Here is a 25,555-nt window from a genome sequence, read left to right as displayed (position 1 = left end):
TACAAATCGTTCTGTACCTCAAACAGCACTTGGTGGAGTGGTTTCCTCAGCCAGTCAGCTCTCTAGAAACAAAACTCCCATTGCAAATATTCTCTATTTCCCCCTGTCCCCAGAACAAGGTTTGCATCTCTCTCTCTCTCTCTTTTTTTTCCTGGGGCAGTGTCAGTGCAGCTTTTTGATTTCCCAGGCAGATACATTATCTGGTGATCACACCTTCCTTCTGACACCATGCCTCTCTAAGGAGATGTGGTGAAGGGATTGTGCTTCCTCAGTGATCAGACTTAAATAAAAGAGCCTAAAAATACCTTTACGGTGTTGTCTCCAAAGTGCCTGCTCACCACAGGTTACATGAGGGACCAGGAATGTTCTTTCCTTGTCACTCGGTTCTTCAGCTGAGGAACAAAATGGGGACATGGGCAGAGCCAGTCTGGCGAATCCGGCAGCAAAGGCACAGCATCTGTCACTGCTCCTTTCCAGGAGTAAAATTCTCCACATTGGGCACAAAGCCCACAGGATGTTTTCTTTTCTGGTATTTTCTTTTCTTTTTTCTTTTTTTTTTTTAATTGATTACATCTAAGTTTAGAGTTTGGATTGCTTTTTCCCTTGTGGACTTCTCCTGGGAGCAATTCAGGCCTGATCAGCTGCGTTTGTGTTTTAAAAGCACGGCAGAGCTGAAGGCATTTTTATCTGAATGAGATAAAAGACCAAAGTTTGTCCGTTAAAGTTCTTAAAATTTCCATGATGGTTTCCTCAGGATTAATAATAGGAGCCCTGGAGGAGGAAGAGGAGGAGAGTTTGAATTAAACTGCATTCTGCCTGCCCTGGTCTCCCTGGGTGTGATTCTGCCGCACTTCCATTGCTGAAACCTGCTCAGAGGTTGCACCCCAAAAATGACCTTATTCCAGAAAAAGGTAAAGTGATCCCTCTGCACTTCTTGCACACATAAATTGCTCTGGCTGCAGCTATTTCAAATCAACAGGAGATTCTGCAGAGGCAGAAAATAGTCCTTGATCTGCAGAGTATCGTGGAAAGCCAGGGTGTAAAATGCTCAGATATTTGTGGCAAACCAGAGGAATCCTCTAAAGCAGAATGAAGCATAATTTCAGCACTCTGAACAGATGGATGGATGGATGGATACAGAATCACTCCACAGAACCAGTGGGAAGGTAGGTGCAGGAGCAGAACTCTCTGTCGTTTGGAAAATGTGGATTTTACAGCAGGCAAAAACAGGAGAGAGATGAAAAGGAAGAGGGGAATTCACATCAGTAGAGGGCAGGGATGGTTTCGAGCTTCATTAAGTCGTTTGCAGAGCTGAAGTTCTGTTTGGTCAGGATGGCAGGGCCGGGGGTGGCTCCTCAAAGTAAAAGGTTCTTTCTTGTGAAGAAAATTAGCCCTTGGCTGTAGCTCTGACTCACACAAAGCCAAACACAACAACCTGGAGCAGCTGCCCCTCTCTGCCTGGGAACAGGAATGGGGGCCCTCAGACTGAGCTGGGATGAGGCAGGGAAGAATCCAGGGGGACAATTTCTTCTTTGCCCTGAGCTCTCTGGGGGTGCAGGGCTGTGAGGGGCAGCTCAGGAGAAATCCCCTCTCTTTCCCATCAGATACGGTATCAAAGCTTTAACACACAGCCAAAGGGATCCTTTGCTAGGGCTAATGATGGTCAAATCTCAACATGTTTTTGGTGTCAGCTCGACTTGAAAGGATCCTACCAGCAGTCAGAGACTTCAAACATAGGAAAAATTGCCATATTCCTTGAGGTCTCCCATCCTTCCCTTTACTGGATCTTCTTTCTCCAAACACCAAATCTGAGAGCCCTGACCTCAAAAAACACCTCACTAGGCAAGGTTCTTCTCCTGCCAACTGGAGTCAAAATTCAACCCTCCCCAAGCCTAAAGGAAACTTTCACCTTGTATATTCCAGTTTCATTTATTTTCAAGGTTATTTTCACTGCTGCTGGAGCTTAGGGGAGTTCTGTGCATTATTTACTTATCTTTGATCCATTGTTCCCAAGTCAGACATTCTATTTCTTTCTGTTTTCAGCCTAAATTGTTTTGCATCTCTTATTTTCTTAGTCATGTATTTTGGTTTTGTTTTTCCTCTCTGGCCGTTGGGTTAGGGGGGAAACTTCAAATGTAAAATGTATAATTCTTTGGTTTAGGAACATTAGGGAAAATGAGGAATGAAAGAGGGTTTGTATATTCAAAAGTTTTCTTTCGCCCTGTTATAAATTGGTTTTTTTACCTTGAGGCCAGTTGCTTAAATCACAAAGACTCCCAGTGCCAAAACAAAACAAAAAAAAGAGCCTGGTGCAAGGCAAAGCAAAGTTAAATGGTCAGAAAAAGAATAATCATTTTCCAGGTTTTTTAGTTGCCAGCAGGGGAAAACCTCTTCTTTACATCTCATTTGAACTGCAGGAGCTCCTCAGCTCATGCTAAATGAACAGTTCAGCTTAATTACTGCTGAGGAACACTTGAAAGAAGGAAGTTTGGTCAAGTCATTTGTTCCTTTTGCATCTTTGTCTTCAGTCTGACATGGGTTTAACCTCTGCTCCTAATCCCCGTGTCAGTCAGGTTCAGCTTTAATCTCAGCAAGTGAAAGGAGCAGTTCAGGGTTATTTGAAGAGGAATAAAATCTCTAAAGGTGAGCACTGGGCTATGGCAGGATGGTGGCAGAAGATGAGGGGAAGAGGTTTTTCCTGGGGAACCTCTTGAGAAACAGCAGGAGCCAGGGGGGGAAAGCTTGGTTTGTTTCTTGAGGAATCCCACCAGGCTTGCAAAGCTTTGTAGAGCCACTTCTTATTTATTCACTCCTCTACCTGAAGGCAGAGCACGCTGTTCTGGCTCTTCAGGGCCTCTGAAGGTAGAAGAAGATTCTTGACTTGAATCCTCTTCCCTAAATTTAGACTCTTAAATCAGGAGCCCAGCTGCTCCTCGCTTCCCTTTCTAGCCAAGGGAGAGACAAAGATGCCTCTGGAGGGAATTTAGACATTGACATTCTGCCATTCATCTCCTTAATCCTCTTTTTCTGTGCCTGGCTGAGTCCAGACTGCCCAGCTGTACCCATTTCCTTGGATTCCTTGACATCTTCTTGTCCATCCCATTCATCTGGCCCCAGAAGTGAAATCCCACCAGGATCCACAAAGCAAATGCACGTTTAGCCCAGGGGAACTCATTGCCACGAGGTCTTCCTGAGGCCAGAAGCTTTGGAGGATTCCAAAAGGTATCAGATATTTGTATCAGGAACGAGAATAGCCAGGTTTAATAATCAAGATTAAATAAACAAATAAAACTTTTGAGAGAGCTATAAACCTAACATTCTTCAGGGTTTATGTGAACTTCTGACTAATAAGGGCTTGGAGTGAGTTTTGCACGGTAGAAATTCTCTGGGATTTGTGTTTTAGCTCACTTAGGCACTTCTGAAATCCCACCCCCTGGGTCTGCTGGACTTCTGATTGATCCAGGATGACATTTGCTGCGAGCATGTGTTTCTAATCATCAAACAATGCGCAAATTTGTTTTTAAAAATAGTGAAAAAAAGGTCCTGGATAATTTAGGGGGAAAAAAAGACAACAAACAAATAAGAAAAGAAAACTTTTCCCAATAAATAGCCACAAATAATTTGCTCAGCAGGATTCCCTTCCTCAGTTCTCATGCTCTGCATTGCCTTCCTGCCTGCATAAAGAAAAAAAAGTGGCCCTTTTTCTCTTCCTGCTTAGTTTGGGTTTTCTTCAAATGGCATCAAAAACATCATGGATGCCTTGGAGTCTGGAGCGATGGTGATGGGCATGGCTGGAAGAACTTCCACTCCAAGGAATACAGAATTCAAAGCTAATTACTTTACAAGGTATTTTGACCATATTTCTCCAAATCTCCAATTAGGAGCACAGTCTAATTTGGGATGCAGCTCATTATGCGTGCTGTTAATGACTGCTGTACTCTGAGGAAGTACAAAGCTCAGTCCTTAATAGCTGTCATTGGGGAGGAACCTTGGAGCACAGATACTCATCAGGACACCGTGGCCATCCTCCAATTCCTGACGGAAATGAAGGGGAGTCCCTCCAAAGAGATGTTTTCCATGCAGGATGGAGGGTAGGGAACAAGTGCCCTCCAGCAGAGAGGCAGGGACTGAGCCCAGCCAGGATTAAAGGATGCAGAGCCTGTAAAAAGAAGGTGATGCCAAAGAACTGAGCAGCACCCGTACTTAGAGCACACAGAGTGTCTCCTCACCTCGTGTAAATAGATGAGGTCATTGTCAGTTAGAAAGGAGAAGCCTCAGAAGTCAGAGCAGTCTCTTTGTTCGCAGCTTTCCCCCTGTGCTTGCAGAGATCACAGCACCTCGTATAAAGGTCACCCCACTACACACCCTGCAGCAGGGGGTGACAATTAGAGCACCCCCGGGAGCTTCTAGTCACTGCAAAATAATTGTTGTAAATTTTTATAGAAGCCTTTTGTGGGATTTTTTTTTTTCACTCCTTCTTGATCTGTGCAGCTGAGTCACGGAGCTGGAAGGGGCTGAGGGAACTCCCGTCACTGAGGGCTCCTACTGAGCACCCAGAGCTGCTTTTGTGTCACTGAAACCACCACACTGAAACCACTGTTCTGTCACTGGGGCTGCATGTCCCTCCCTGAGACTGGATACAAGCAAATTGCAGCAGCAAGTGGGAGAGAAAACGAACACAGAGGCTCTTTGTGTTCTACAGGCGGCCTTTTTAAATTTACAAAATGTCTTAGAGCTTTTTCTAAAAGCAGCCAGTTAGTCTTTGCTGGCCTTTTATTGGCTTGGGTTTGATCATTTCAATCAAATTTTATAGCTGCCAACACTGAAGAACAGTTACCATCCATGCCATGCTTCTTTCAAGTCCCAGAAACGATCCCAAAGAAATAACTCACTCCAGGGTTGCATCTTCAGAGAAGACAAGGGGCCAAATATTAACATGATTGCATCCATTTGGGCCTCATGCACTTTCCCCAGCCACAGAGGAAAGAAGAATTTACATAATTGTGTGGCCTTCTCTGCTCTCTTCTCCCTGTCCCACCCCAAAGAACAGCTGCATCCGGATTTCATTCCTTCACCCGCTGCTGAGGCTCTTGTGGATCAAGTTGGTGCCTAAATGGTAAGAAAATCACCTGAGATGTCTTGCTTGCCTGTGCACTGAGAGGATTTCAGTCTGCAGAGGTCTCATTGGGACAGATCTGCAGATGATCCTTTGATTTTAGAGGGAGAGAGGTGTGTCACTGATGCCACTGATGTCGTGGAATTTACTTTACCACGTCCTTCAGCGCTCTTGTGCAGCACCAGGACAGGGCCTTTCTGCCTTTCTGACAGAACATTTAATCCCACCTGTGCCTCTGCTGGGCTCTCTCACCCCATGTGCTGCTCCTGATGGTGAAAACTGAGGGCTAAAATCCTCCGTGGGTTTGTAGGCAAGAGGGACAACCATTAATGGCTGGACTCTGTTATTTCCAGACATCCAAATTGCTGCACATCAGGGAGCTGTGGGGCTGCTGTAAAGAAAGAGCCTTTTACAAATCCTAGGGATGACTCCAAGCTCCCCAACATGAGTTCCTGGGAGTTGGAAAGAGCTCTGGAACACCCACTGCAGCACTGATACACCTGAAGTGTTGCTTTGCCACAGCGTTGTCTCTCCCACAGTCAGCTCAAATTGTGGAAAAGGAAAATTTCTGCTCAGCTCAGATGGTGGAAAGGGAGAATTTCTGCTCGGGGAAGCAGAACTCATACAACAAATTGCATCAGAGGCACTGGTTTTCTCAGAGAACATGCCTAATTGAACAGCAGTGCAATGAATCTCTAATTCCTCTCCGGGCCTGGCCACCCACCCACTCAGCCCAATGAATCCGTTCCCTCCTGGCAGCCACAGGGAGAATAAAAGGGGAAAATATGGTGAGAAGGGGCTTCAGTGAAGAACATTTGAGGGAATTTCTCTTCAAATCTCCTGCATCATTCCCTTCTCTTCCCTCCACCAGGCTGCATATGGGCAATGCGGGCCATTACTGATAAAAGGCAGCCAGAAATCTGAACATCATTATAGGGCCTGGTTTGTTTACTGAAGGTTTTAACCACAGACTTGGCCTTGCTCATGGCTTCCCCCATCCTATGTTAAAAAGCATCCTATGGAGGCAAAGAATTAAAAGCTCATATGTCCTCTGTTTTATCCTGGCTTGATTTATGGTGCACCTTGGTTCCACTCTCTGTGTGCAACCTGTTAAATCACCCTGAGGAGGTGTAAGGATAATACCTGATGGAAGCCTGATGGTGAAGCATTTGTTTAAAAAACTGCTGAGGGCAGCCCTGCTGGGATTAGAGATTGGCAGGTGGGGAGATGATAGTTTGATCTTCATTATCTCCTTCTAATTAAATAAAACCAAAGGCGCTGTGGGCAGCAAGCAGGCACCTTTTAAATGTTACACTGCAACAAACACAGATAGTTCAATAAAATCTCTCTGATGCTTTCCGTTCCCAGTAGAGCTTGGGCTAAAATCCCACAAACCACTCTTGTCAACTTTGAAGTACATTGAACACACAACTTTTTCGGTTTCAAACATGATTTTTCATTCATGTGTTGCCCTTTCCCAGGTTTTTTGCCTCAATGCACCAAAGATGGGTCCTACTGTGGTACAGGCAATGTTCCACAATCAGAGCAAGGGAGAGGAGAGAGAGGCAGAAACCCTGATAATACAAAATAGATGTAAATTAGGCTAAAAGATCTGCTTTGTTTAATATATTGGCCTTTGATAAATGAAGTCGAGGGACGGAGTGAGTCACAAATGTAATGAAAAAGGAGTGAGCGTGTTTGGGTTTGAAGTGTGGCAAACTCCAGGCCACATTCTGATAATTCAGCAGTGGAAGGTGAAGGGGAGAGCCAGAGCTGGACTCCTGAAACCTGAACACCTTCAGATGTTGACCTGTTCCACTGACCCACAGCTTTACAAGGGCTGGAGCAGAAACCCCAGACCCTGAGCTTCACCCCTGTGTGAGGAACCCAAACCTCTTCCTAGACTTTATAGTTCTTCTCCTTTAGCACAGAAAAGCTATAAATAATCCCATTTACATTGCTGGGACTTTGATTTAATTTTCCTCCTTTTTCCTGCAGCTCTTGAAGGGAGGCACTGGATAATTTTATGATCACTGAGCACTTGTCTTGCTGTTCAGGCCTGGGCAGTCAGAAAGGCAGAGCTTTCATGGTGTAATGTGGTATTTCCCTGGGGAAAGAGGAAGCTGTGTCTCCCCTTTGATGGGATATTGTAGGTTTTGTTTGCACTTCTTATAGGAGAATTGGGAGCTGATTCTTATTTCTCTTAGGTTTGATTTCTCTGGTGCTGCCTGTGATACTTTTATCAGGAAACGTGATCTATCTTTCATAACAGACCTGCTGATTGGATCTGACAGTTGCACAAAAGAGGTTGAATTTCTCCCAGGGATGAGAAAGAGGGACAGGAATTTCTAAAAAAAAAATAATAAATAAATATGGTAAAAGGGAGTTTGAAACCATCATTTCTATGGGTCCAGGGGGCTCAGGGATTATTTTTAAGCCAAATAATGAATTCTGATTGGTGCCAAGAGTATCTCAATGTGGTGGGTGGACACTTTGTGCCACATGGCAATTTTACATGAATACCAATTATGTGAGAAATGGCCACTGGCTGTGGAGTCCATCAGTGCCACCAGGCTGGGACAGCCAGATTGTCACAGGCAGAGCAGGGACAGCAGCCTGAGAGCCAACACCAGCCAGGGGGAGAATCCCTTGGATGCTCCTGCTGTTACACCAAGGTCCTTGGTGCCATCCAGGGGACCCCCCAGGCCTTTGTGTACCCTCCCTGGTGCCACCAGGAGCTTTCCTTGCTGCCAGCAGGAGTGGGCTGTGATCCCATTCCCAAAAAAGGCAGCTGGATGTTCTGGGTGGACTGCTGGCCTGAACCAGCGCGGCGAATCCCATGTTAACTTAAAAAACATTAAAATGATAACTTCATCTCGAGTTACTTTCCTATTCATCTATAGAATTTCTCAATTATGTATGACTAATTTTGCACAAAGTCATTATTTGGAGCAATTTGTCTAAGTATGAGAGGCAACACCTTCAACCTTCCTGGATGGTGGGTGGGGAAAATGTCATAATCAGTTCTGCTTTGGCATGAGTTATTAAGCGGTCACAGGAGTTCAAAGGAGAGAAATAATGAACAGGTAAGTCATTACATGCAAAAATTCTTCTTCTATATTATCAAAATACAAATTAATTACAGATAAGATCAGATGAATTTTCTTTAATGTTAGTTTTTTCCCAGAGATGGTAATGAAAGCGTAGAGTATGTGGGAGGAGAGGAGTGGAGATGCATGGAAGGGATGTTTTATTAATGTTGGCTTGATTTCACTGGGAAGACATTGCCTGTGAAAGCAGTAAAGGAATCAGGAAAGGCTCTGGGACATGCAAATAAAATCATTTTTATTGCACTTAGTGTGCTAACTCATGCATGATCTCATTCAGCCTCTCAAAGCAATCATAAAACTATCTCCATGCAACAATTACTCCATCAGCCCATGCAATCAGCAGGTAGGGCAGCTGGCAGCCCTTGCCACAGGAGCCTCCTGAATTCATTGCCTCGTGCTCTTGATACCCTGACAAGGCTTCCAGCCTTCATTTTGGAGGGGACAACCACCCCTAAAGTGACCATGGGACTCCCCAGAGCCAGAAAAACAAAAGAGCCCCCCCCCTCCTCCCCGCTTTCCGTGCAACACTAATATTCACATGACAACAAACATTTTCAAAATAATAGTCCTATATACTTAAGGCTAATCAGAGCGGGCGCCATCCAACTTGCAAAGGTAGCAATTTTCCTTCATTAAAGGCAAATCAGGAGAGAGAACTTCAGGATTCCTTAGGGCTAATTACAAGGTGTTAATAATAACAATATAATGGCAGCAATTTTCTAGCTTTGCCCAAACCTATAATCTGCCCTGAGTGCCTTATAGGATTGTCTCTGAGTTTATATAAAGCCAAGTGTTAGCCCAGAAATGCTTGAAGTAATTGAATTTTTACATCATGTCTCTTTCCAGCCTGTTTGCAGCGATGCTGTAATTGCTGCTGGAGAAGCCTTTTCGTTGGGGGAGAGGACAAGTAGCAGCACGACAGCTCGGAACAAACCCTCTCCCATCTTCCCAGGGCACACTTTGTACACCAGAACAGAGATCCCAGCCCAGAGATCCCAAGCTCCAGCCCAGAAGGGTCCCAGCCCCACTGCTCCGGCCCCTGCTGCCCCAGCAGAAGGGAGGGAGGTGAATGATTATAGAAGAGCAGGAGACAAACAACAAACAGACAAACGTACAAATTATTTTCACATCCACCTCCTAATTGCTTGCTAAAAACCCTCTAGGACTGCAGGATCAAATGGGACACTTTGCTGGAGCAGGGATGAGTCACTTGTCAAAAATTTTCAGCCTCAACAGCAAATCAGCAGCACTGGCACAGCGAGGCGTCCTCGAAATCCAGCCTGGAATTGTTGGGCAGCTTCTCCAGGGTGGATCCAGCAAGAACAGAGCTCACAGACGTGAGGAGGGGCTTCAAGATCTGCTGCTGATCCTGGAAGTGTCACCTCCACCGAGGTGAGGAGAGACAGCTCAACACAGGCACGAAGCAGAAATCTGAGCTGGAAATGAACCCCCTGCTAAATTTCAGATGCTCCCACCACAGGTCTGCCTGCAGCACTCGGCCTCGTGGTGATCACTTACCTTGACAATGTAACAACCCAGCGCAGTGTAATTTGGAGAAAATTGGGTTAAGTCATAAACTGGAGACATCAGAGACTCTGCTCTAAAGGGGAAAAAATAATAATAATAATATATTGGAGGGGGGGGTTGGTTTTTTTACCAGAGAAAAAGTGTTTACCTACAGCATGTCAAATTTTAGCCTGCAGCAAAAAGATTTATGGACAAATTCGAAGCTTCTTCGCAGCTGACAAGTTAATTCTCACTGGGGGGAAAAAAAAAGCAGAAAAAGAGGAATTATGACAACACTGAAGAATGTTAACATGGTACCTACTCTAATTGAATAAAAGACACCTTACAGAGTTGCAGTGCAAGCCCTGATTCATTTCAAAGCTACTTACAGGCTGAGAAACTTCAAAAAATTTGGTATTACAAATAGTGGAGTCAAATTTCTGCGAGCTGAGAAGCTTATCCACCTCAGACCTTCCAAAGTTAACTGTGAAATCTCAGACAAACAGTTTTGTCTAGAAAATTTCTGGGACTCCTCAGATGACAAATAGCGTTGGGTTTTCAGGTGAAAACTGAAAGAAATGAGAAAAGGAGCAAATTGAGCAGCCAGAGTCACCCAACATATTGGGGGTTTTTGCCCCACAAAAGCAGGGAGGGAGAGAGACATGAGGAAAAATAAGGGGGGTGAGTAGGAAATATCTTAATTTTTCCTCTTCCCAGTCTCCCCTGCATTTGGGAAGGGGAAAAACAGTTGTAAGGAATTAAGTGCAGGGCTGGAGTCGAGTCAGATGAGTTCAAGTGGTGGCTCTTTGTGTATCTTAGAAGATAACCCTGAGAGAAACAAGCAGCTCCTCCTTCCTGTGCTGTGTCTGCCTCCCCTTTTCAAAAGCCCCACCAGCACTTATTCAAAAGTACTGCAGACTTTGATGTCTGGAGATGAAAAGCGGTTTTGAGGTAAGAAATCACAGTTTAGTCCTAATCTAGAAGAATCAGTGGCTACTAATGATAAGTAATTTAATTTCATGCGAGCAATTTTTGTCTCTTTATGGGTTTGTTTTACGAGGCACTTAGAAGGTCAAACGGTGCTAAGTGAATAAATGAAGAGTATTTCTTGGGGATAAAGTGAGTAAAAATTACCTTTTCCCCCCACTACCACCACGACCTCCTCCCAGTTTACAATTATTTAGTGCATTTTCCCCACTTTAGTCAGATGCAGCCCCAGCAGAGAGAGAATTGCACACTTCACACCCATTCACTAAAGTAAATTCATTCTGATTTATCTCACGCACTTGTCAAAAGCTGTGCCAAGAGGGATACACAAACCATTTTCTTGGATTGGTTCAAGTTAATCATATTAATGTATTTGCTTTATTGGCTTTGGGGGGGTTCCAAGTGGAAATGATTGAAGTAGGGTCCAAAAGCAGCTTTGTTTCAGTGCCAGTTCTGGTGCTAATGTGAGTCCCATTGGGTTCTCCTGTCCCTGTCAATGGGCCTGAACTTCCACATGAGGAGCTTTAAGTGGCAGCTCATGGTCAATTTATTTCTGGAAAATGTTATGCTTAATAATTCAATTATTTAGAATGTGAAACGAAAGCAAAACGTGGCCTTGAGTCTGCAAAAAAAATAAAAAATGGTGCTCATCCACTGCAGTCAGGGGAGCTTGGGAGATCCATGCTGGCTGAAAAGCAAGTTATCCACAGAAATATATAGGGAACATACAGGAAACATACAGGAAATGCTGTGCAGCGAAGCAACAAATTCAGCAGATCCCAGGGGAAGAAGAGGTGGCATGAAAGGCTGAAGAAGTCCATCCCACAAACCTCAGCTTTATCAACACCCTGCAGAGGGGAAATGTTACCCCTTAAAAGATTGCCCATCAAGCAGAACTCCCAGCTCTGCCCAAGTGCAAAAGCTAAATGGACAGAGGACATGCAAAAGAAAAAAGAGGATATGCAGAAGTTACTGTGACCAATATATTCTTTACTCTGCTGCTCCAGCCGTTTCCAGACATCTGAAAAGCCATATTTGGCTTCTTGGATTATTCTGAGCTTTCCCAGCATCAGATTTGCTGCAGTTTCCGGAGCAGCAGGATCCAGCAGGCCGGGCTTACAGAGTCTGTGCCTTGGGATGGAGCAAAACACCTAAAAACCCCTTGGCTTGGCGATGCAAGTCAGGGCTTGCAGCAAGCACAGCTTTAATCAGAGTGAAGCACTGGAGGTGCCATTCAGAGGCAGAGTTAAGGGCACAGACCTCTTGCTGGAGCTCTGCTGAGGGTGGGAAAAACAAGGCCATCCAGGCATCCCTGTGCACACACCAGACACATTCAGTGTTGCTACCAAGATCTCCAAGTGCTTTGCAGAGGAGTTTCTCCTGTGCAGGGATGTTACTCAGCCTGGATTTCCCCCATATCAGCAGCAGGATCCAGAACAGGGTTGCTCTGAACCCATACTCAGAGCTGCTTATTCCTTTTTTCCCTAGAAGACCCTTTTTAAAAAATACCTTTGTATGGTTGTCAGACACCATTAATTGTTTGTCTCAAAAAGGGCTCATATCCTGGGAAATAAATAAAATCAAAGTCCCACAGGGATGATTTTTATAGAAAAGGGTTTTTCAGCCATCTCCACATCTGTCTCCGTGCTCTGGTTCCTGGGACCTTGCAATGGAAATTGCTTCGGAGAAAAGCTTTTGGAACTGTACAAGGCAACAGAGCATCCACATATGCAAAAAGATCTCAGCTTTGAAAAGGTGAATTCAGTGACCTGTCCTTCCCTTGCCTTGTTCCTTTCCCTTGTGTCTCCCTGCTTTCTGCTCACTGATGTCCTGTTCTTTTCTCACGGAGGTGACTGGGATTAAAGCTTTACTGGGGATGATTATTCAGGAAAGTCCCACTTTCTAAATCTGCTTCTAATTAAAAAGGGGTGGGAGGGGAGGAAGGGAAAAAAACCCTCCTTACTGTACACACAGGCAGCCTAATCCATCCTGCTGACTTTCATAGGCATGAGCCCCTAGCACAGAATTAATAAACTATTTTCCAAGATTTATGTTTCTTAACCCTCGTCACCCCAGAGATTTTTTCGGATGTGAGCCGTGGATGTCACTTCAAGCAAAGACGGGCATCTGACTTTAGCCTGGACATCAGTTTATTTATGAGGGAATGGGGCAGGAGTTCAAGCCTTGTGTTCATAACAGGGCTAAGCAAACAGCTCCAGCCCAGCCTAAGCCATTCCAAACACACGGAGGAGCTGGAAACCCAACTCCCCTCCATGGCTGGAGTTCACGTTTAGGTTGGGATTTCACTCCATTCCCAAATGTCACTTTATCCCTGCTTTTTGGGAGCTTATTTTCAAGGATTTATGAAATGTGAGATGACAAAGCTGGTGCAATAATGTTGTGGGGATTTTGCCCTCAGCTCACCCTAGGAAATGCTCTGCACGAATGGTGTGGAGTGCCTTCCCAGAACAGGCTTATTTCCCCCAGGAAAAGGAAAATCTGAGCTGTGTGTCATTAAGATGAAAAATTCAAAGAGGATGGGAGGGGTCTGAGAAGGGCATTAATCAGAATTGGTTAAAAAAAACAATAAAATGCAAGATTTCCCTTGTCTGGGAAAAAAAAGATGCAAAAATGAAAAAAGAAATGAACTCAGAGGAGGACAGAGCAGCCCTACCAGGACTTACCTGTAGGCTGCACTCAGATTTGTGCTGCCTCCACACAATTTGCCTTTACCAGAGACAAAAAAGTCCCCATTGCTTCCTTTTTGTCTCTGTTCTCATTATTACTACTTTTTACTGGTGATACAGAGCACCTGAGCTGTGTGTCCATATTCCCCCAGCCCCAGGAAGAGAGGATCCTCATGGATTTTCGGTGTGAGCTTCAGATCAGGGGTAAGTCAAAGGCTTCACTCATCTCTATGTGATTTATGTTTAACTGGTGTGATTCACTGGAGTTTTAGACAAGAGATATCACATGAGGATGAAGCAGTTTCTCCCTCAAAATTCCCAGCTGGCCTCCCACAGCAGTTTCCCAATCCTCTGCCCGTTTTAATTTCTGCTTCCTGTGTTACCAAAGCAGAGATCTCCCTAAAATTGTTCCAGGCCAGACTGGACAGGGCTTGGAGCAACCTGGGGTAGTGGAAGGTGTCCCGGCCCATGGCAGGGGTGGAACTGGATGAGCTTTAAAATCCCTCCCAACCCAAACCAGTCTGGGACTCTGTGATTCCTTACAGGCAGCAGCAGTTCAAGACACCGCAGAGTTTTCAGGAATGGCAATATCTCAAACCTGGCATCATAGTTGTGTATCCAATGTCTCTTCTCTCCTTGGCTCTTCTCAAATCGTTTTTCCATCACTCACCTGCATCTTTGTGTCTCAGGAGTTCAGCAGCCCCTGCCCAGTGCCACCTGAAATTCCTGCAGGGAAGGAGGGAATACCAGCAACCAGGAGGGAAACCTTTATTCCTGGAATTCCTTATGGAGCTGTGTGCTCAGAACACTGGATGGGCAACAATTAAAATTGAAAATGTACTGTGAATTATCACTGGAGTCAACACACGGTGCAAGCATCAGGCTTGGTGGCTTTGTGACCACGTGGCAGGAAATAAAAAGAAGAATAAATTAAGAAGAACTAAAAAACAAAGAAGGGGGGGGGGAAAAGGAGAAGGAAATAAAAGATCAAGTAGTTCATCAGTAAGAACAACAGCAGCATCTTGGTTTCACACATGGTTTATCCATCAATGCTTTGCAGCCATTCTCTCCTAGCACAGCTACAGGAAAATCCAAAATAAAAATATCTGGCCAAAATCTCTTTGCTACTACTCGAATGTCAAGGTAATAGTAAGGTAGGAGTAATACTGTACAAACTCTGAGGTCAGGAGGGGGAAGAGCACAGAGCAGAGGCAGCAGAGCTGGTGGCTGCACCCCACAACGTTGGATGCGTTCATATGAAAACAACCATGGGGATGTTTTCGTGCCGCGGGTGTTTGCATAAATATCTGCCTGTATTTATAACCCACCTCTCCCAAAGACACAAAGCTATCTCTGCTGATTTATGCTGTGGATCTGGAATCTCTGCAAGGTCAAAGTGACGGAGCTGAGGTCTGTGGAGCTGCTCCAGATTTACGCGAGTCTAATAAAGATCAAAATCTGGCCCTGGGTATTACCCTGCCTATTCACGAGAGTATTTTTATGTTTCTGTTATCTCCTGCCTTCCTACATTCCTGGAGAGTTTTCCTCCTACCATACTTGGACTACAAGACTTGCTCTAATCACCTAATCTTGGCCCTTTTTTAAGAGGAGGGAGAGCTGATAGCTGGGTTCCATTACAAAAATGACAGCGTTTTATGACTGGTGCTATCTAAAAACCCTGATCTGATTCTCAGCCACTGCTGAGCATCTAATTCTATTCATGAAATCCTGCAGAAGTTCCACTTCACTCAAATATTTCACTGAGAAACTAAAAAGGCAAATTATTCAGAGTTAGGGAGGAAAGCAGTTCTGTCTGGAAACTGCACTTCCAGCAGTAACATCCTTCTCTGTGTGTGTGAGATGAGCTTGGTATTATCCTTCAAAATGTGAATAAAACCCAAAAATCCTAGTGGTCAGTTCTTTATGTATTAAAAAAAATATGTCCTAGTTGGGGGTTTGTGTTGTTTTGATTTGGTTTTTTGGGTTTTGGGGTGTTTTTTCTTTATTTCAGGTGATGCAGGGATCTGCTTGTTGATTCTTCAAGTTCCCTTTCAGGAAATGCGATTCGGGAACATTCTACAAGAATTTTTCCATGAAATCTGAATGATGTCAAGCAAAACACATGGTCCATAAAGGAGAAGAGGAACCAAAATCAAGATTTGAGATGCTCCCATCAGAAAATATAACTCTCTTTGTACAGCTGATATCCAAGCCATAGATGTGACATCCCCAAGGCCCTCAGGGAATTGGTTCCAGTGGCAGGTTGAGATTCCAAGAGTTCCCAGAGCCCAGGCACTCATTCACTCACTCACCCATTGCACCACTTAATTCCATCTGCAGAAACACTTATTCATGCTCTAAATTTTACTGGAAGCCTTTAACACACCTGATTTTTATAGTTCTTGGAAAGGTTTTAGAGGAAAAAGAAAAAGACAAATTAACTTCCATACTTTGTTTAAGAATATTCTGTTCTGCCTCAGCACAGGATGATTTCTTTCATTCCACTTTTGCACTCTGCCAATCTGTCCATATCTAAGTGAATTAACTGGGAAAAAGCTCCTTCCAGATGTAGCCCCTTTCCCCACCAATTTTAAGCCATAGTTTTAACTTAAGATATTTTCTGAGAGTGTTTATGCCTCCAGCCTGTGAGTGCCAGCTGGCTCTAGGTGGAAAACTACCCAAGAAGAGGGAATATAGAAGTTGCAAAATCGTTTTTGAAGAGTCTTCCCCCTACCTGAATGGTGATGAAAGATGTTTTGTGAGTACTGGATGAGCTTTTTAAACACCTGACCTCAGAGATTCAGCACAAATGGGGGGAGAGGGGGGCGAAGCAGATTGATTTGGGTTGATGCACGGCCAAAGGGGAACAAAGCTCCTTGCAGGCTGATGTTCCCAGAGACACAATGAAATAAAAATGTTATCTCCCTTCTGGCTGTAATCTCTGATTAGAACGTTTAATCAATTAGCATCACTGTTGTCAAAACTTGCTCCCGACAAAGGATGAGAAAAGCTGCCCGAGGGGGATCCCAATCCCAAACCTCGCAGGAGGTGGGAGACTCGTCCCTGCAAGAAACCTCCTGTTCTACCAGGGTGCTGTGTCGTGAGCTGAGAGCACTGAGCCTGCCTTACCCAGCTCAGGAGCACTCAGAGAATGTCAAATAACCCCGAGAAGAAGAAAAGCTGAAAGCCAAGAATTGTGAGTGTCAGATTTCACTGAAGAAGGTGTATTTTTCTTCTCCCCCCCCTCCACCCCATCAGAAAGCAGAGAGCTCTTGTGATCTTTGGAGAGGGGGCTGCTGCTGTTTAAAAATAAAACCCAAAGCACAACGTGTTTGGAGGCCAGCTGTGAAAGACTTGCTGCGTGTTTTCCTTGCTCCATGAGTCACCTGGGGTTCAGTCTCTCAGAGCTGGTGATTATTGGAATTCCAACAAAAATGACAAGAATTCTTTTCCTTTTTTTTCCTCCCAGTGAGGTTTATTATCTCTCTCATTAACACAACCTTTGTGTTACGGAGTTCTCCAAGGTCTTGGACAAGAACAGGATCTCATTGTGCTAAGTACTGTACAAACATATAATGGCTAAAACAAACAGGCAGGAGATCAGGAGACAAAGAGGAGAAGGAAGAAAACACAATGCCTCCCATTTCATACACGGCCACCCCAGCCCCAGAGAGGTCACAGGACTTTCTTACAGCAAAGGACAATGTCCAGGGCTTAAAAATTCACCCATATTTCCTGTGGGACAGTGCACAGCATTAACCACAAAATCACCTTTCCTTCCACCTACCTATCTGCTTGAGAACACACAGTGGTGAAACCTCTGGTTGCTTCCCCAAGGGCAGCAGGGTTTGTCCTTGTCCCTGTCCCTTCCCTCCACCAAACCCCTCCTCAGAGGCCTCTCCTTGGCGGTGCTGAGCCCTGTGAGGAGCTCACCCATCCTCTGCCCTGTGCAGGAAATGCCCCAGCAGAGAAATCTGTACATTGATTTCTCTGCACCACGGACATAACTTGGCTGTGGTGTAATCTTGGGGCCAGGCCAGATGGGCGTATTAACCAGGGATATTTCTTCACAAAATCCAATGTAGGTCATGGTAAACAAATGTATTTGGATGGGGATTATTTCTTTGGGGGCAGAGAGGTTTTTGGTGGGTTTTTTTTCACATTATTTTATATGAGGCTGCTCCACAGAAAACAAATCACCAACTTGGGACAGGGAGAAAGTATCTTCTTGCCTTAAAGCTGCCAAGGAGCAGGCGGAACCCTGCAGCCCCCAGAGGAAAGGAAAGACAAACCCGGGGATTGTTCTCATGTCAGAGCTGCAGAGCAGCGAGATTTAATGTGTTGGGGTTTTTAATGAGTTGCAGAAAGAAGTGGACAGTGAGGTGATGAAATTTCCTGAAGTGCTGACAGCCCAAGACGTTCTGACTTAGTTATGGGAAATGCTGGAATATGCATGTTAATTGGGATGACTGTTTGGGGCTGTATTCAAGCGTGCAGCGTTCTTGGAAAGAGCTGCATTGGTTTCATGTGCACCTTTTTGATGTGGTGTTCATTCCTGAGCCACGACTCCGGCTCCCCAGCACTGGAAAAGACAAACAACCATGGGGAGTGTGGCAAGAGCAAAGCTGGAGAGGCCCAGGCTGTGTTAGGAAGGGTTTGAAGGGATCTCTGACTCTTGTAGGAGGTCCTAGGGCAAAACAAGGGAAAAAGGAGCCGCCAGGAGCGGGAGCAAGGAGCTCTGAGTCCCTCAGCAGAAGGAGCTCTCCCACTCTTTGCATGAAGCACCCAAATGTCACACTCAAAATCAGGGCTGAAAGCTCCGGACAGAGCCCCACGTTATTTCCTACCATCACATCACTCAGCCCAGAAACTCTTGCGTACTAAAGAGAAAAATTAATTAAAACTGGCGGTAGATCTGTCAGCGGGATGGGGTGAAACACTGACAGAACCCTCTCAGCAACTGCAGAGCAAGGGCACGGCCGGGACAGCCAGAGCTGCAGCCTGGACAGGAGCAACAGGGCCAGCCTGGGATGTTCCTAAATGAGAGATCAGCTGCACAGTAGCGCTCCCCAGCCAGGCTGGAAAAGTGACAGGCACGCGAAATTAAGCAGAACATGATGGATTCCTGCAGGCTGGGGAGTACAGTGGAGCCATTCAGCTGCTCAGAGCTCCCCACAACAGCTCCTGGGGAAATGGCTGGCTGGGTGCTGGAATTAGAAATGGAAAAGGCTAAAACCATAACCAAAAGGCTGTGAAAAAATGGTGGAATTCACACCAGAAATGCAGACTAGGAAAATATTTGGTGTGGTTACGGCTTATTTACTATTTTGTTCTGTCAGGCGGTTTTATTCATTCACAGTCCTCCAATTGCAGCTTGTAAAGATCCAAATATCCAAAGCAGCTCCTTGAATTGATGTTGTTTTACCATTTCCAAATCAAATATTACTGTCTCTCAGAATAAGCTGATTGTGCTAGAGAAAGTTTGTCAGAATAAGGAACCCAGAGCAGTTTTCTGAATTGAATCATACCCCAATTTTTCATATTTCTGGCAGAGAAGCAACAACCTACCCCCAAAAATCCAGCATGGCCCCATCCCCATTTTATGTCAAGGGTTTAATATGAGTAAACCTGAATTCACTGACACTCAGCAAAGTTCGAAGGACCAAGAAATAAACTGAATTAGAGCATTTCTGCTGTCAGAGCTGACAATGGATTATTAAAGGAGCCATATTCAAACCTCAGTGCCATGTGTTACTCATTCCTCTAATAGTCCAGAGACTGTTGTGTTAGAAAAGGGTGTAATGAGGACACATTGTCCCAGGCATTGTGTTTCCTAACATTTTGTTAACTGGACACATTTTTGCGGGTTAACAATCTCGCTTGTTTTCTGATGCTTCCACTCAATTGCAAAAGCAGCTGAGAGGAAAAAAAATACTGCAAAGAAAGACTGGAAGAAAAGCCAAGAAACCCTTCTGTGGAAGTGTAGGTGTTTGGACATGAGAGCCTTTTGGCAAGTTCAGATGTTGCGCTTTTGTTTTTCTAGGTGTTTAAAGAAAAGCAATTACCTCTGTGATGACACTTAATATGCCAAGATTCAGCCTTGAGCAATTTTTTATGGCTGTGTTCTAAACTGCAGAAAGCACAGAGCACACTGGATCCACTGAAAGATGTTTCAGCGTAGCCGTTCTGACAGGAAAACTGTGGTTACGCTGGCATCTGAAAATCCCTGAAAAAAGACAAATAAGAGAGAAAAAAACCAGTGGTTTCAGGGGGTGGAAATGCTGCATCACTGGCTGCAGAGGGATAATAAATGGGCTGAGATTCTTGGCCTGTTTGAAGCTTATCTTTGAATTTTGAGGCAGATTTTCCCCCCTTTGTGTTTGTTTCTTTGAACAGCGAACATGACCTTCACTGAGGGGATGGAAGGAGCGAGAGCAGGAGATGTGAGAGAGGCAGAAAGTTTGAGGTTTTGGCTTTTTTGCAGACCCTGGGCAGCAGCTCTGAGCAGGGCAGGGGTTTATTCCTGCTCCTGTGCTTGGGTTGGGATCTGCACCCCATTGCCAAGGCTGCAGTGGGGATACCTGGGACCACCTGGAGCAGGCGCTGACCCTGCAGGGCTGGATCCCAAATTAATCCTGGGAAAAGACAAGTGGCTTGTGCTTCTTTGACTCCAGAGAGGTCAGGGATGGGTTTCCTTATCCAGCAGCGGTTGGGACAGGACTTCTGGCAAAGCAAGAATGACCCAGACACAAATCCCAGGTCTCCGCGTTCTGAGTGGGGTTTTAGCGTGGCTGTCAAAGTTACCCCGGCAGAAATCAGGAAAAAACCCAGCATTAAACAGGAAACCATCTAGAGGTGTTTGCTTTAGGACATATATGTGACATCAGGAGGTTTTTTTAATTAAGGAATTAATTAACAGAAATAAGACTTCAAGATGGTCTGGGGAAAAGGAAAAAAAAAAGAAAAAAAAAGAAAGGAAAAAAAAGAAAAAAAGAAAAAAAGAAAAAAAGAAAAAAAAAGAAAAGAAAAAGAAAAAAAAAAGGCAAAAAAGGCCTGAAGCATGGGAGATATTGGGGAGTTTTCCCATAATCTGACATTTACCCCTTTGTTTGTAAACCAGAGAAGGGGAATCATTGAGCAAAATCAGGGCTAGAATGGAAATTCCTCCCTCCATCCAGCCTGATTTTCCCCTCCACATCTTGATCAATATTTCCCTGCTGTTTCAGTAACTGTAAACTGTCATTCCGTGAGCCCACAAGTTACAACACCCAATAATGTTTTCAGATATGCTCCTGTTGTTTATTTTAAGGCTATGTCTAAATGTAGGCTTCTAATTGCTTCATGGAAAAACAAGTTTACTTTATGGTTTGAGGGTGTAAGGCTGGGGATCGCATTACTCTGTATTTGTCTAAGAGTGACTATTTAAATGGTTGTGATAAGCTACCAAACCTGCAGAGCTGCAATTAAGATGTTTCCAGAAGTTGTGCCATGTCAGTCAGCACAAGGTGCAACAGATTTTTGTTAAAACGCTGAGCTGAGAGATTGGGAAATTTCTGAAAATGAGATATTTGTTTAAAAAAATCCCCTTTTTCACCAGCATCTAAATATCAGGGTTTGGGTTTGGTTGTTTTGTTTTGATATTTTCAAATTTGTTTTGATGTTTTAGACTCAGTTTTGAATAAAAATATGTTTAGAAATGTGATTGGAAGCTTAATGTTTTTAAAAAAAATTTTTAAAAAGCGCAGTGCTTGTTGAATTGTGCATTTGAATCCGTCTATAACTATAATAAATATAACTATAAAGCGAGAAAAGTATAAAGTGAGGAAAATAAATATAGATGGATGAAAAAACAAATATAAAATGATGAGAACTCCTTCTTTTTAAGCAGAATAGAGTCGGTGAAGTGAATGGATATAGGGGTACTGACTGATTCTGTTAAAAGAAATGCAAACTGCAAAAGGAAAATTTGTTTTCAGCTTTTCCAGAATTTGGAATGGAAAGCAGCAGCTCTCGCTCCCGACCCCAGCCTGCTCCACTCGGCTCTCCCAGCACTGCAAATTAACATGTTTATTCCAGCTCGCAAGCAGAGCCGAGGAAGATCCTCTTGGCGTTGGCTACAAAGCCATTACGCAGGTGATTAACCCATTAATTTTCAAATGCGTGCGTTGTCAAACACGCCAGAACAAACGAGAGGAGGATGAAAGCAGAGCTCCCAATTACGCCGCGCGGAGGAGTCCGCCCGGATTTCGGGGCCGGCCCTTTCTCTCCCCTTTGGGGGAATTTCGCTGCAACTGCACCGAGCACTTGGCCACATCTGATGCAGCTCCTGCGAAGCCCGCGGAGGATTCCGCTGGCTCCAAGCGCTTGCGAGTGGCGAGGCTGAATCAACCAGCCTCAATTGAAATGGAGATTTGGCTGGATATTGCATTTCCTTGGACTTAGAATGTAAATTGCCGCCGACTTAGACAGATCGAGCTTTGGATGTGGGAACTGTGATTCCAAAGTCATTCAATCGAATGCGAGTCAGGGATCCACAGCGCAGTTTCTGTTTCAACCGCTGGTTATAACACTAAGGGCAGACAATAATCGTTTTATTCTCTTGTCATTGCGTTAACCAGCTTTTAATTTAAGGCTGTGTCACTTCAGGGATGGTTTGAGATCTCAGCAGCAGAGATTCTCCTCTGCGCAGTCGCTGTAAATACGTGAGCACAGAGAGATGTACACACACACACACACACTTAAAATGTGTCTGGAATGGGATCTCAAGGGTTCCTCTGCCGTTGTTTGATGGAGTTATAATTGGGAGAATATAAAGACAGATTGTTTGGAGGTAACCAAAGAAACCCTGGCATTACCCATCTTTTAAATCATCAGCTACCTCGAACATGAGCAATAAAACACATGTTTTCAGAGTGCAGCAAATTGTTTTAAAGACATCGCTCCCAACGCATGGAACTCTGGATAACCAGAGTGAAGTTTAGGGCTGAAAAAGTTGTTATCAGCTTCTGGTGTTCCCCTTTAGACACAGGTATGTTTTTCCCATTTAATCGCAGACTGGATTGTTTTCAGATCTCAGTTTTAACAGTCCAGAAACTTCAGTGGAACAACAACAACCTAAAAACTAAAACCATTTTCTCTTCCACCATTACGAACACCTGCACTCAATAAAACAGAATTTCAATCATCACTTTTTTTCTTTTTCCTTTTTTTTTTTTTTGTTTTCTTGCACCAAAACATTCATTTCACTTGGATTGTGGAAGTGAAAAACTCACTGTCATTTGCATTTATACTTTTTTCTTTCCTGGCACCACAAAATCTGGGAGGTGGTGGTGCGGATTTTAATTATATAAGATAATTCTTTTAATTGGAAAACTTAACATCCCTCTGTTTATACTTTCATCCATTTTGATTTTTTTAAAAAAGTCCTGTTTGTTTGTTTTATAAAATCCAAATTTGGCCTGAACAAGCCCCTAGAAGAGACAGTTAATAAAATTACTCAGTATTTATGCTTCTCCCTAAGGATTGCACAGAGCTAGCAGGAGAATACACAGATGAAGGAGTGTCTGACTCTCAAATCCAACACTGGATGATCTCATGTTTCTCCTGCCTTTTCATATTGTTGTTGGAAAGCTTTGCCTAAAAAATCATAAATAAATAAAAGAGGAGACAAGAGATGATTTGACTTTCTGATGGAGACACAGAATCCGTGGTGGCTGGAAAATGCTGTTGTTCCCTCACGTCTGCACGGTCTGTGCCAGTGTCACCCCTCTGCCCCCGACAGAGAACAGCCTGCACCACTCCCATCCCACACAGGAGCCAGGGAAGAGATGAAGGAAAACTGTTGGAGGGGAAAGAAATGGAACTGGCTCTTGGAAACAACTTTTAGCTCCCCATGTTGTGAAACCAGTCCTTCAGTGAAAGTTAGAGCTTAGCTCGAGCTGCAAACCCAGGATGGGGCAGGACAGGTGGAGACAGCGAGGCAGCTGCTTCCCTTGGGAGCAGGCACTGCGGATGAGATGGGAGCTCCCAACCTCTCCCCTCACAGCTGGGCAGGGCTCCAGCGTCTGCTGAATCCAGCCCAGGGCTGCAGGCAGAGTTTAAAGCCGGTGTGGGGGCACCAGAGGTGAGTGGAGAGCCAGCCTGGCTGCTGGGGAGAGCTGGAACTGCTGCTCCCTGCACCATCCCACCCCTCCTGCTCCCTTGGCCAGCTCTGGAGCAGGTGCCAGGCTGAGGAAAGCTGCCTGCAAAGCCAAGGAGCAGCTCCACACCCAGGCTGGAGAACGTGTGACAGCCACAGAGCATCTCCAACATCGAGGGAAGGGCAGCAGGTGATGCTTTAGACAAACATAATCCGTGTGGGCTCCCAGACCTCATCCCAAATTGCTTTTCCTCCCAAACCAGGGCCGGTGTAGAACTAAGAAGGAGCCCTTTGGTCCCTCCAGGGCCCTCTGGCCCCTGCAGCACGAGCTGCGGCTGCAGGGATGTTCTGCCCTGGATCCAAGCCCCGGTGGGAACGCGGAGGTGACTCGAGGACAGCGATACCCCGTGATTTGCTCGCTGCTGTTTGCATTCTGCAGAAGCTGCTTTTCTTGGCATTCAGCGACTTGAAAGAGAGAACACTTTGCATTTTGCTGCGAACTGATCTGCAGAACACAAACACACACACACACAGACACGGGATTTTGCATGCTGGCTTTTCTGCCAGGAAAGAAAAGCAAATGGATAATCACTAACAATAATGTTACACTTGCAAGAAACAGTTGTTAGGGGGAAAAGCTTCTTGAGTTTCCCAGAAGGCTTCAGCAACTTTCATATTTATTGAGTATAATCTGCCTTTTGCATTATCCTCTTTGAATTCTACCACACCAATAACTCTTCTAATCGTGCAATCAGCAATTCCCTGTGAGGGCTCCTGCCACTTGCCCTTTATTATTAACAGGTAGATAGATGTTCACGTCAAAGAATTTTCCCTCTTTTCCCATAATCACAGATTTCACAACCTTCACCTATTTGAAACATGACCAAAGAAATCAAAATCTGGCTGAATAAACTAAGAATTTATACTTGTGAATTATGTATTTACACACAGAAAGAAAATGTATTCTTTAAAGCACAAATGGAAGTGCAGAACAAACAAAGGGAGCTTTATCTCTCTGTTGCTGTCTGCTCTGTGTGCTGTGGGTTTAGGTGGTACTGGTCATGCTCCAGGAGATCTGGTGGGAATTTTGGATCATGCAAAGCCTTTGTTACCATATTAGAGCTTGGGCTGATTAGGCCAGTTGTAATTGGAGTTAGGTCACAACGAGGTTGACTTTGCTGGCGCTACCCCAGGAATGATGGAGAATCAGAGGCGGTGTTGGCACTGCACACCAGGGCTGACCAAATTTTCCTGATTGCTTGAGCTCGAGATTTATCCCTCCACAGAAAACTGTTAACGTAATTTTAAGATGATTTTCTTGGCGCACACGGAGCTGGCTCTCATTGTGCTGTGCAGCCACCTCCCGAGCCCTCTCCCGCTCCCCCTGTGCAGAGCAGGGCTCTGGAATCCCAACTGCTGCAGATCCAAGCCTTGCCTGGGCTCTTATCTGCTGTGGGCCAAATGAAAATTCATTACGCAGAGCCTCCTCCACGCCGGAGCTCTGGTTGCTGTCTCAGCCTCTGTGTTGTGGCTGACAACCATCTGGAGTAAATCAAATGAAATAAAACCTCTATTAACTGAACCTTAAATATCCAGAGCTCGCCATTATCACGCTCAAACACCCTGACACTGCAAAAAATCTCTTTGCTTGGTACCAATCTCTGCTTCCCACGTTTCGCCAACATTGTCACTGCTCTCAGGAAGGGAGACTGAGCTGCATCCATCCTGAAATATTCTGCACCACGTTTTGATGCAGCACAGTTGGGGAAGTTGACCAAAGCCAAGCCACTGGCGGGATAAGCAAACCCTTAAATCCCAAAACCATCTCTGGGCACAGTGGTCTTGTTAGCACCACTATCAAACAACAAAGAACAAGCATAGAAAAAACAATTTGTCTATAGGATAACCGAGATTTTTGCAGATGAGGAGCAGTGGGGGGACTACTGTCCAAGGAGCATTTCAGTGGAATGGATTGGGGTTGTGCAGTCAGAGGAAAAAGCAGATTTTTAGT

General features: G+C 44.8%; 1 long non-coding RNA gene across 2 annotated transcripts; it reads left to right on the top strand.

Annotated features, from left to right (window-relative positions):
- The first annotated feature begins 715 nt into the window (after window positions 1-715).
- Window positions 716-10,082, top strand: LOC108445173. Of its 2 annotated transcripts, none has more exons than XR_001859926.1 (2): window positions 716-1,166; window positions 9,073-10,082. It is a non-coding gene; the product is annotated as an uncharacterized LOC108445173 (long non-coding RNA). The 2 variants fall into 2 exon arrangements; XR_001859927.1 differs by lacking the exon at window positions 716-1,166 and adding an exon at window positions 4,502-5,116.
- The last annotated feature ends 15,473 nt before the right edge of the window (window positions 10,083-25,555 follow it).

This window comes from Corvus brachyrhynchos, unplaced genomic scaffold (assembly GCF_000691975.1).
Source record: "Corvus brachyrhynchos isolate BGI_N302 unplaced genomic scaffold, ASM69197v1 scaffold21, whole genome shotgun sequence".
NCBI lineage: Eukaryota > Metazoa > Chordata > Aves > Passeriformes > Corvidae > Corvus > Corvus brachyrhynchos.
The sequence above is the reverse complement of the archived record's forward strand: the minus strand, read 5'-3'. Positions and strand labels throughout refer to the sequence as shown.